This window comes from Pseudophryne corroboree, chromosome 1 (genome assembly GCF_028390025.1).
Source record: "Pseudophryne corroboree isolate aPseCor3 chromosome 1, aPseCor3.hap2, whole genome shotgun sequence".
NCBI classification, from domain to species: domain Eukaryota; kingdom Metazoa; phylum Chordata; class Amphibia; order Anura; family Myobatrachidae; genus Pseudophryne; species Pseudophryne corroboree.
The window spans coordinates 1,124,828,051-1,124,841,319 of record NC_086444.1 but is presented as its reverse complement, the minus strand read 5'-3'; the positions used below and the strand labels follow the sequence as shown (position 1 = coordinate 1,124,841,319).

The following is a 13,269-nucleotide window of genomic DNA, read 5'->3' as shown; positions in this document are numbered from 1 at the left end:
GGGTATTTTTTTAGTAGTAGTACTACAGGTACCAGCGGGCCCGTTTTTCCGCCGCATGCTGGTGCTTGTGGTTCTCCAAGTACCAGCATGCGGGGGAGGCTTGCTGGGCCTTGTAGTACTGCTACTAAAAACAATATCTTTTCATTTTCACAAAAGGCTATCAGCCCCCCATCCGCAGCCAATTGGATGGGGGGGACAGCCTCGGGCTTCACCCCTGGCCCTTGGGTGGCTGGGGGGGGGACCCCTTGATTGAAGGGGTCCCCACTCCCCCAGGGTACCCCGGCCAGGGGTGACTAGTTGGATATTTGATGCCACGGCCGCAGGGCACTATATAAAAGTGACCCCCGGCTGTGGCATTATCTGTCCAGCTAGTGGAGCCCGGTGCTGGTTTTAAAAATACGGGGGACCCCTACTCTTTTTGTCCCCCGTATTTTTGGAACCAGGACCAGGCGCAGAGCCCGATGCTGGTTGCTTAAATATGGGGGAACCCCTGTCATTTATTTCCCCATATTTCTGCAACCAGGGTCGGCTCAAAGAGCCAGAGGCTGGTTATGCTTAGGAGGGGGGACCCCACGCATTTTTTTCTCCGTTTTACAGTGTTTATTTAAAAAAAAAAAAAAAATATGAACCCCAGCACGGATCACACAGATCCGGCCGAGATTCATTGTGATAAAGTCGGCAGTGTTTTGCTAATCACTGCCGTAAAAAACGGGAAAAAAACACGAATGACATCGACATCGGAACAAATGAAAAATCCGAATACGACAGCTTAGTAAATTAGGCGTAATAAATTCAAAAAGTTGCAGTTTTACACTTTCGATGTCATTCGTGATTGAACTTTGACCTTTTTCCGAAAATTACGAATGTTAGTAAATATACCCCAAGGTCTTCCATTAACACATTCATTAGAGATTATGCCTTTGATACCTTTGCCTCTCAGGACGCTGAATTCGGGTGAAGTATTCTCCTGTCCAATCAGGAGCGTCCCCACCACTAAATTGCTTTGGGACATTCCAATGTTATCCTGTGGATAACCTGTGGACCCTGCCGGAAAAAAATCGTTATGGTAGACTAACCATTGATAACGCTATTTCTCCTAAATCCACAGGATCCACAGGGATCCCAAGCTGATGCACCTGATTTGAGGATCATTTCACTCACTAACCTCTTCCTTCTTGTACGGAAGGGTGTGCATGTGTGTTCTTCTCGCCTGATTAGGGCTCTCTATGATGCTCCTGCCTTGAGCGTTGGAAAAACAACTGATTTGCCTGAGCCAAGAGGCGGGATATAGGGATGGGCCCATTGCATGCTGGGAGGCCGAAAGCTTTGATTGGTGCCAATCCACTGACGCTACCTCATATCCCAATGTTATCCTGTGGATCCTGTGGACTTAGGAGAAATAGCGTTATCAACGGTGTCTACCATAACGATTATTTTCTCACTATCCTGCCCTGAGCAAGCCACTTCCTTATAGAATGCCTCCCTTACATCTGCTCTTGACTCTGTTGATCCAGCAACCACTATTCACCCTCGCAGATCAACACCTCAACCCTTGCATTCCAAACTCACCAGATATCTGCAAAAATGTTCATGTGCTGCCACGGAACAGTGGAGGAAATCAAGCTCTAAGGCAGACTTCCTCCATTTCATATTTATGCTCTCATACCATAGTGTTGCCTATTTCAAGAACCTCAGTCTTAAAACCCGGGGTGTCTCTTCATCACTGTCAACTCCCTTCTCTGCCCACCCCCACCTTAACTACTCTCCTTACTCTTTGCCCTTGACTTTGTCAACCACTTCAAATCCAAAATTGGAACTATATGTCAGGACATCAAATCCCACCAGACCCTCAACAACTGCCCCCTCCTTTCCCTGACACCCCTCTCCATCCTTTCTATCAACGCTGACTTCCTTTCAACCTGTATCTGGAGAGGAATTCATGGCCGTCATCCATTCCTTCCCACTCACCACCTCCCCAATTGACCCTATTCCCTCCCGCCTCCTTTGTTGCCTCTCTCCTTCTGCCTGGTCCCATCTTGCCCACCTCCTCAGTCTCTCCCTCTTATCAAGCACTATCCCCTCTGCATTAAAGAATGTCCTCATTTACCCTTTTCTTGGAAAACCTTCTCTCGATCCTAACACTTTCTCCAGCTACCAACCCATCTCTCCTCCCTTTTTCCTCCAAATTCCTTGAGTGTACTGTCTACAACCGCCTTACGGCATTTCTTTCCTCCCACTCCCTCCTTGACCCACTTTAATCTGTCTTCCGTCCTCTCCACTCCACTGAAACTGCATTGCATGAAAGTCTGCAATTACCTCCTTGCTGTCAAATCCAAGTGCAAATACTCTCTCCTTATTCTCTCTGCTGCTTTTGACACCAAGGGCGACCCTCTCCTCCTACAGAGCCTTCACTCCCTTGGTCTATGTGATACTGCCCTCTCCTGGCTTTCCTCCTACCTCTCTGACAATTCATTTTCTCTCTATATACATCCTCTTTAGGTGAGCTCATTAGCTCTTTTGGTATGATTATAATCTCTATGCTGATGATATTCAAATCTACCTTTACTCTCCTGACCTGTCTGCCTCTCTCCTCACTCGTATCTCCAACTGTCTCTCTGCTATCTCTCTTTGGATGTCCCAGTGTTTTTTAATCTTAACATGTTGAAAGCTCTGCATAACCTAATTTCCCACAATTTCATTATCTATTGAAGTCACAACTAACTCCTATAGCCCCCAAGTGTGCTGCCCTGGAGTTATCCTTGATTCCTCCCTCTCCTTTAAACCACACATTCAGTTGCTCTCGCAGTCCTGCTGTTTCTATCTCAAAAAAAGTTTTGAGGTTTAGACCCTTTCTCACCCAGGATGCTACTAAGAACCTCATACACTCACTGGTCATCTCCAGACTGGACTACTGCAATCTCCTCCTATCCGTCCTTCCTAGCAAATGCCTCTATCCACTCCAATCTATTCTCAATGCTGCTTTCCAGCTCATCTTCCTCTACAAATGTACTACTGCAACCTCCCCACTCTTACAAGCACTACACTAGCCCACCTCCCCCTTCAGAATCCAATTCAAGCTTCTCACACTCTCACTTTTAGGGCCCTCGTGACACACGATCAAGCGCTATATCGTTTAGTGGCCACATTCAGGAGCATTTTGTCCCTGACAATATCTTTGAATCGGCCTGCATAGCAGAAGACACAACGAACAATGCGTGGGAGCATGCAATAGTGCGTACACACTGGCCAATATGAGCAATATGTCGGTCTGGATTGGACGACATATCTGATGTGTACCCAGCTTTAGACTTGGATGCCTAAACATTTGAACTGCCCCCCCACCCCCACCCCCCCTCGAGGAGCAGGATTGAGTCTAAGCAGTAGAGACTGTTAATGAAGGGAAGATCCTTTTATCTGACATTCATAATGACACTCTCTCCTATACTGCATGCATTGTAGAAATGTATAAACATTTGCATATCGGAAACATTGTTTTAGACTGCTGTACTTCTGTATAATTCATCCTACAGTTTTTGAGGTGATAACAATACTCATTACAAAACAATAATCATTAATAAATGTCCCTCTGCCAGTCACTGCAATTGTTCAGGGTACCCCAACATAGGTGATCAGCAATAGAATGTACAATATATTATAATGTGCAAATGGGGAAAATTTTATTTTTTGCACCCCATTTCAACGTACAGGATGAGCACTGTCTGTTATCAGTTATACTAGAGGTTTAAGTTGCAGAATCCTGACAGAACGGCTTTATCATAGAGGGAACTAAAATGTAAAATTATAGCACTGATGCCATAATTGAAATGCTTAGCAGAGGTTTGTTACTGGAAAATGAACACTAGATGGCGATGGAAGTATATACAGTATACACACGTTTTTTACTTGAAACAAGAATTAGTGACAGTTTTAGAAACAAGCAAACCATCATATTACCAATTGTTCTGTGTTAAATTATTTAGTAGCAATCATCATTTATGCCTAAACAAATTGCAAAATAACCCAGTAGCTACAGTTATCAAAGGACATAAAACTAGAATGTAAGCTCTCACGAGTAGGGCCCTCTTCCCTCATGTGCTTATACTTTTCTTACTTTAATAATCCTCAACTGCCCAGATCCCGCAGTTTTTGGCCACCTGGAACTTATCTCTATGTTTACTGGTGTAGTTATGTTTAGTTGCCCTGTACTTGTCCTATATTGTCTTCAACTGTAAGTCACTGTTTTCCTGTTTTGATTATGTGCATATGTACTCTGTAATTGGGCGCTGTGGAACCCTTGTGGCGCCATATAAATAAAGGATGATAATAATAATAATAATAATAATAACTAAATAGAAATCACATTAGTAAAAAACAAATAAAAATCTAATTTGTTTATATATATATATATATATATATATATATATACCAATAAGGATATTCATCATATTAAATCTTCAATAAGCAGATAAAGTGTTATGAATATGCCAGATAACACCTTATCTGCTTATTGAAGATTTGCTATGATGAATACCCTTAATGCAGGATTTTGGTATGCATATGTATCTCCACAAGGTGGTGTAAGATACCATCAATATGTGATTTTGAGATTTATCAATGTTCTTTCACATTGCTTAGATTGTTAACCCCTGATGAAATCCTGTGGACGAAACGCGTTGGGTAATTAAACAGCGATCTTGTCACTACTTCAAAGAAGAATATATGTCAGAAATATTTATGACTCAAATGGAGTAATGTCAATATGAACTGCTGTATGAACTAAGAACATCTTTTTGTCATAGACGATCTCAAACAGTTTATAGTCACTGTTTATTTTTATGAATAAAAATTGTTTTTATGCAATGGTGACTGACTAATGTTAAATTGAGTCTTAAACATACCAAAATGATATATAGCTTCCTTTGGATTATTCTATTGGTTTTTGTGTTTATACGATTGTACCCCATCTAACAGGGGGTATTTCCCGAAGGTGTAGCTTTCAGATTTAATCAGCATGAAGTAGGGTCTTAAAAAAAAAATCACGGTATATATATATATATATATATATATATATTAGAGATGAGCGGGTTCGGTTCCTCGGAATCCGAACCCCCCCGAACTTCAGCCTTTTTACACGGGTCCGAGGCAGACTCGGATCTTCCCGCCTTGCTCGGTTAACCCGAGCGCGCCCGAACGTCATCATCCCGCTGTCGGATTCTCGCGAGGCTCGTATTCTATCGCGAGACTCGGATTCTATATAAGGAGCCGCGCGTCGCCACCATTTTCACACGTGCATTGAGATTGATAGGGAGAGGACGTGGCTGGCGTCCTCTCCGTTAGTAGATAGAGACACTTGAGTTGATTACTTAGTAATTTTGGGGAGCAGGAGTACTCAGAGTGCAGAGTTTTGCTGATAGTTAGGTACTAGTGACTGACCACTTTATTATTTAATATAATCCGTTCTCTGCCTGAAAAAAAACGATACACAGTCACAAACCATATCTGTGCTCAGCCTCAATGTGCTGCATGATAATATCATCTATGTATATCTGACTGTGCTGAGTGCTCACTGCTCACACAACTGAATTGTGGGGGAGACTGGGGTGCAGTTATAGCAGGAGTACAGTGCACACTTTTGCTGCCAGTGTGACTAACCAGTGACCACCAGTATATTGTCTGCCTGAAAAAGTTAAACACTCCTGTGGTGTTTTTTTTTTATTCTATAAACGCATTCTGCTGACAGTGTCCAGCAGGTCCGCCATTCATTATATTATATAAATATTTACCTGCAGTAGTGTTATATTTTTTTTGTTCATCTCTATCATCTTTATCATCTCTATATTAGCAGACGCAGTACGGTAGTCCACGGCTGTGGCTACCTCTGTGTCGTCAGTGCTCGTCCATAATTGTATACCTACCTGTGGTGGGTTTTTTTTTTCTATCTTCTTCATACTAGTAGTTTAGGAGTCTGCTGACAGTGTCCAGCAGGTCCGTCATTATATTATATATACCTGCAGTAGAGATATATATATATTTTTTATATCATTATCATCTCTATACTAGCAGACGCAGTACGGTAGTCCACGGCTGTAGCTACCTCTGTGTCGTCAGTGCTCGTCCATAATTGTATACCTACCTGTGGTGGGTTTTTTTTTTCTATCTTCTTCATACTAGTAGTTTAGGAGTCTGCTGACAGTGTCCAGCAGGTCCGTCATTATATTACATATACCTGCAGTAGTGATATATATATATTTTTTATATCATTATCATCTCTATACTAGCAGACGCAGTATGGTAGTCCACGGCTGTGGCTACCTCTGTGTCGTCAGTGCTCGTCCATAATTGTATACCTACCTGTGGTGGGGTTTTTTTTTCTATCTTCTTCATACTAGTAGTTTAGGAGTCTGCTGACAGTGTCCAGCAGGTCCGTCATTATATTATATATACCTGCAGTAGTGATATATATATATTTTTTATATCATTATCATCTCTATACTAGCAGACGCAGTACGGTAGTCCATGGCTGTGGCTACCTCTGTGTCGTCAGTGCTCGTCCATAATTGTATACCTACCTGTGGTGGGGTTTTTTTTTCTATCTTCTTCATACTAGTAGTTTAGGAGTCTGCTGACAGTGTCCAGCAGGTCCGTCATTATATTATATATACCTGCAGTAGTGATATATATATATTTTTTATATCATTATCATCTCTATACTAGCAGATGCAGTACGGTAGTCCACGGCTGTGGCTACCTCTGTGTCGTCAGTGCTCGTCCATAATTGTATACCTACCTGTGGTGGGGTTTTTTTTTCTATCTTCTTCATACTAGTAGTTTAGGAGTCTGCTGACAGTGTCCAGCAGGTCCGTCATTATATTATATATACCTGCAGTAGTGATATATATATTTTTTTTATATCATTATCATCTCTATACTAGCAGACGCAGTACGGTAGTCCACGGCTGTGGCTACCTCTGTGTCGTCAGTGCTCGTCCATAATTGTATACCTACCTGTGGTGGGGTTTGTTTTTCTATCTTCTTCATACTAGTAGTTTAGGAGTCTGCCGACAGTGTCCAGCAGGTCCGTCATTATATTATATAATATATACCTGCAGTAGTGATATATATATATATTTTTTATATCATTATCATCTCTATACTAGCAGACGCAGTACGGTAGTCCACGGCTGTAGCTACCTCTGTGTCGTCAGTCACTCGTCATCCATAAGTATACTAGTATCCATCCATCTCCATTGTTTACCTGAGGTGCCTTTTAGTTGTGCCTATTAAAATATGGAGAGCAAAAATGTTGAGGTTCCAAAAATAGGGAAAGATCAAGATCCACTTCCACCTCGTGCTGAAGCTGCTGCCACTAGTCATGGCCGAGACGATGAAATTCCATCAACGTCGTCTGCCAAGGCCGATGCCCAATGTCATAGTACAGAGCATGTAAAATCCAAAACACAAAATATCAGTAAAAAAAGGACTCAAAAATCTAAAATAAAATCGTCGGAGGAGAAGCGTAAACTTGCCAATATGCCATTTACCACACGGAGTGGCAAGGAACGGCTGAGGCCCTGGCCTATGTTCATGGCTAGTGGTTCAGCTTCACATGAGGATGGAAGCACTCAGCCTCTCGCTAGAAAAATGAAAAGACTTAAGCTGGCAAAAGCACAGCAAAGAACTGTGCGTTCTTCGAAATGACAAATCCACAAGGAGAGTCCAATTGTGTCGGTTGCGATGCCTGACCTTCCCAACACTGGACGTGAAGAGCATGCGCCTTCCACCATTTGCACGCCCCCTGCAAGTGCTGGAAGGAGCACCCGCAGTCAAGTTCCTGATAGTCAGATTGAAGATGTCAGTGTTGAAGTACACCAGGATGAGGAGGATATGGGTGTTGCTGGCGCTGGGGAGGAAATTGACAAGGAGGATTCTGATGGTGAGGTGGTTTGTTTAAGTCAGGCACCCGGGGAGACACCTGTTGTCCGTGGGAGGAATATGGCCATTGACATGCCTGGTGAAAATACAAAAAAAATCAGCTCTTCGGTGTGGAAGTATTTCAACAGAAATGCGGACAACAGGTGTCAAGCCGTGTGTTGCCTTTGTCAAGCTGTAATAAGTAGGGGTAAGGACGTTAACCACCTCGGAACATCCTCCCTTATACGTCACCTGCAGCGCATTCATCATAAGTCAGTGACAAGTTCAAAAACTTTGGGCGACAGCGGAAGCAGTCCACTGACCAGTAAATCCCTTCCTCTTGTAGCCAAGCTCACGCAAACCACCCCACCAACTCCCTCAGTGTCAATTTCCTCCTTCTACAGGAATGCCAATAGTCCTGCAGGCCATGTCACTGGCAATTCTGACGAGTCCTCTCCTGCCTGGGATTCCTCCGATGCATCCTTGCGTGTAACGCCTACTGCTGCTGGCGCTGCTGTTGTTGCTGCTGGGAGTCGATGGTCATCCCAGAGGGGAAGTCGTAAGACCACTTTTACTACTTCCACCAAGCAATTGACTGTCCAACAGTCCTTTGCGTGGAAGATGAAATATCACAGCAGTCATCCTGCTGCAAAGCGGATAACTGAGGCCTTGGCATCCTGGGCGGTGAGAAACGTGGTTCCGGTATCCATCATTACTGCAGAGCCAACTATAGACTTGATTGAGGTACTGTGTCCCCGGTACCAAATACCATCTAGGTTCCATTTCTCTAGGCAGGCGATACCGAAAATGTACACAGACCTCAGAAAAAGACTCACCAGTGTCCTAAAAAATGCAGTTGTACCCAATGTCCACTTAACCACGGACATGTGGACAGGTGGAGCAGGGCAGACTCAGGACTATATGACTGTGACAGCCCACTGGGTAGATGTATTGACTCCCGCCGCAAGAACAGCAGCGGCGGCACCAGTAGCAGCATCTCGCAAATGCCAACTCTTTCCTAGGCAGGCTACGCTTTGTATCACCGCTTTCCAGAATACGCACACAGCTAAAAACCTCTTACGGCAACTGAGGAAGATCATCGCAGAATGGCTTACCCAGAATTATTTAAAAAACGAGAGGGGCGTGCAAGAGATGCTGTCGGTGGCCAGAAGAATTGCGGGACACTTTCGGCGTACAGGCACCACGTACAGAATACTGGAGCAACACCAAAAACGCCTGAACCTGCCCTGCCATCATCTGAAGCAAGAAGTGGTAACGAGGTGGAATTCAACCCTCTATATGCTTCAGAGGTTGGAGGAGCAGCAAAAGGCCATTCAAGCCTATACAACTGACCACGATATAGGAGGTGGAATGCACCTGTCTCAAGCGCAGTGGAGAATGATTTCAACGTTGTGCAAGGTTCTGCAACCTTTTGAACTTGCCACACGTGAAGTCAGTTCAGACACTGCCAGCCTGAGTCAGGTCATTCCCCTCATCAGGCTTTTGCAGAAGAAGCTGGAGACATTGAAGGAGGAGCTAACACTGATCGATTCCGCTAGGCATGTGGGACTTGTGGATGGAGCCCTTAATTCACTTAACAAGGATTCACGGGTGGTCAATCTGTTGAAATCAGAGTACTACATTTTGGCCACCGTGCTCGATCCTAGATTTAAAACCTACGTTGTATCTCTCTTTCCGGCAGACACAAGTCTGCAGGGGTTCAAAGAACTGCTGGTGAGAAAATTGTCAAGTCAAGCGGAACGCGACCTGTCAACATCTCCTCCTTCACATTCTCCCGCAATTGGCGGTGCAAGGAAAAGGCTCAGAATTCCGAGCCCACCCGCTGGCGGTGATGCAGGGCAGTCTGGAGCGACTGCTGATGCTGACATCTGGTCCGGACTGAAGGACCTGACAACGATTACGGACATGTCGTCTACTGGCACTGCATATGATTCTCTCTCCATTGAAAGAATGGTGGAGGATTATATGAGTGACCGCATCCAAGTAGGCACGTCAGACAGTCCGTACGTATAGTGGCAGGAAAAAGAGGCAATTTGGAGGCCCTTGCTCAAACTGGCTTTATTCTACCTAAGTTGCCCTCCCACAAGTGTGTACTCCGAAAGAGTGTTTAGTGCCGCCGCTCACCTTGTCAGCAATCGGCGTACGAGGTTACTTCCAGAAAATGTGGAGAAGATGATGTTCATTAAAATGAATTATAATCAATTCCTCCATGGAGACATTCACCAGCAGCAATTGCCTCCACAAAGTACACAGGGAGCTGTGATGGTGGATTCCAGTGGGGACGAATTGATAATCTGTGAGGAGGGGGATGTACACGGTGATGAATCGGAGGATGATGATGAGGTGGACATCTTGCCTCTGTAGAGCCAGTTTGTGCAAGGAGAGATTAATTGCTTCTTTTTTGGTGGGAGTCCAAACCAACCCGTCATTTCAGTCACAGTCGTGTGGCAGACCCTGTCACTGAAATGATGGGTTGGTTAAAGTGTGCATGTCCTGTTTATACAACATAAGGGTGGGTGGGAGGGCCCAAGGACAATTCCATCTTGCACCTCTTTTTTCTTTCATTTTTCTTTGCGTCATGTGCTGTTTGGGGAGTGTTTTTTGGAAGGGCCATCCTGCGTGACACTGCAGTGCCACTCCTAGATGGGCCAGGTGTTTGTGTCGGCCACTAGGGTCACTTATCTTAGTCACACAGCTACCTCATTGCGCCTCTTTTTTTTCTTCTTTGCGTCATGTGCTGTTTGTGGAGTATTTTTTGGAAGGGCCATCCGGCCTGACACTGCAGTGCCACTCCTAGATGGGCCAGGTGTTTGTGTCGGCCACTAGGGTCGCTTAGCTTACTCACACAGCTACCTCATTGCGCCTCTTTTTTTCTTTGCGTCATGTGCTGTTTGGGGAGTGTTTTTTGGAAGGGCCATCCTGCGTGACACTGCAGTGCCACTCCTAGATGGGCCAGGTGTTTGTGTCGGCCACTAGGGTCGCTGAACTTAGTCACACAGCTACCTCATTGCGCCTCTTTTTTTCTTTGCATCATGTGCTGTTTGGGGAGTGTTTTTTGGAAGGGCCAACCTGCGTGACACTGCAGTGCCACTCCTAGATGGGCCAGGTGTTTGTGTCGGCCACTTGGGTCGCTGAGCTTAGTCATCCAGCGACCTCGGTGCAAATTTTAGGACTAAAAATAATATTGTGAGGTGTGAGGTGTTCAGAATAGACTGAAAATGAGTGGAAATTATGGTTATTGAGGTTAATAATACTTTGGGATCAAAATGACCCCCAAATTCTATGATTTAAGCTGTTTTTTAGGGTTTTTTGAAAAAAACACCCGAATCCAAAACACACCCGAATCCGACAAAAAAAATTCGGTGAGGTTTTGCAAAAACGCGTTCGAACCCAAAACACGGCCACGGAACCGAACCCAAAACCAAAACACAAAACCCGAAAAATTTCCGGTGCACATCTCTAATATATATATATATATATATATAGAGAGAGAGAGAGAGAGAGGGAGAGAGGGATGGATGGCGGCACTCAGGAAATAAAGAACGCAGACACAGCCACTTGTTCAAACAAGTGGCTGTGTCTGCGTTCTTTATTTCCTGAGTGCCGCCGTCCATCCCTCTCTATATGGCAGTGCAAACTGTATCTACGGAAGGCAACGGGGACAGTAATTGCAAGTAACAGTGAGTGCCGGACCTACTGCAATTTATATATATATATATATATATATATATATCTCAATGGTCTCTTTACTGATCTATGGAAGCAAATAAGCCACTTGTTACAATGAGATTGTTTTTGACTCCTCTAGCCGAAATAGCTGCAACCGTGGAAGTATGAAAATATTTCAGAAACTAATTCTGATGTACAGCCCCCCTCCCCCGCAAACAATAAATTTGCACACTCCCTCTCATAATTAATAAAGGCATACTGCATGCTGAAGGCCGCAAAAAAGGGGTATGGCCTCACATGGAAGGGGCGTGACCAGGGCCGGATTAAGCCTTGGTGATGCCCGGGGCACTTAAAACAGGGGGACCCCAGTGGAAGGTGGGGGATGTATTTTTAGATGGTGCATACCTCCCAACATGTCCCATTCCAAGAGGGACAAAATACTCTCTACCTGGACTTCCCACTTAATATATGATTGGCGTCACCTGTGTTGAACTATTTAATTGATAAGAAAGGTATTTCAACACAGGTGATTGCAATCATAAATTTAGAAGGAAGTCCAGGTAGAGAACATTTTGTCCCTCCTGGAATGGGTCATGGTGGGAGGTGTGGATTGTGTATATTAAATTTAAACCAATGGTGTATATTAGTTTTAAACTAATAGTTTAATAATAGGTACTGTTTATAGCTCCACATAATTGAAATACAACTATTTTATAATATTTTCTTGTAGTGTAACAAAGACAACTTAACCTTAAGATAGACATATGGTTATGGTTTTGCCCAACTGCTAACAAATTTTCTGCTGCGATCAACTCTGAATTACCCCCATTGTGCATACACACTATATGATATTACAAACAATATAACTCAGAAGGGTGAAAATGAGCGATATTGTTAAAAATATCACCTAGTGTGTATGGGGCTTTAGGAAGACTTATAGGGGGTCATTCTGACCCATTCGCTCGCTGCGTTTTAACTGTTGTCTGCGTTTTGACTGTTGTCTGTACTTGCAGGTCAATTTTTTTTCTGTATCATCTGAAACTGCATGTTCGGAGTGGTGGCAGGTTGATGTCACTGAACAATATCGTTAGCGATATCGTTCAGTGTGTATGCACACTCATTTGCCAGAGAGATCAAGGGCAAATACTGAGGTTATTTCTCATGGAGCATATTGTCTAGTGTATACCCAGCTACAGTGCTCACGGTCAACTAACGGGTTAGTGAGGTTCCCTTAGTGAAGGCTGTCTGTTGTTTTTACAATGTCCGGCTCACTCCTGGCACTCTTTATAAACTGCAGCTTCAAACTGTAGCTGACAACTAGTAATAAGGTATTCAGGCCCAAATATATTAAGCCTTAACAAGAGGTAAAATGGAGATGGATAAAGAACGATAAAGGGGGGATATTTAATAAAACATATTTATCTCATAAAAGTTGGAAAATGTGATATTTATGTTTTCTGGAGATGGAGATAAATATCTCATCTCCAGTGACAGTTGCAGCACAGTCCATAATTCAAACAGGGGAGCCACACCAACTGCCAGTGAGTCCCGAACAGCAATACCTGGCAGTGTTTGGGGTGGCAGTTGATGTGGCTCCCCTATCTGAATTGTGGACTGCTCTGCAACTGCCACTGGAGAGGAGACTCCATCTCTAGAGAACATAAACAT

The 13,269-nt window shown here is 44.0% G+C and overlaps 1 protein-coding gene across 6 annotated transcripts in view; it reads right to left on the bottom strand.

Moving 5' to 3' along the window:
* Positions 1–13,269, bottom strand: part of CLNK (cytokine dependent hematopoietic cell linker) — a 411,995-nt gene that overhangs the window by 353,008 nt on the left and 45,718 nt on the right. The window lies entirely within an intron of this gene.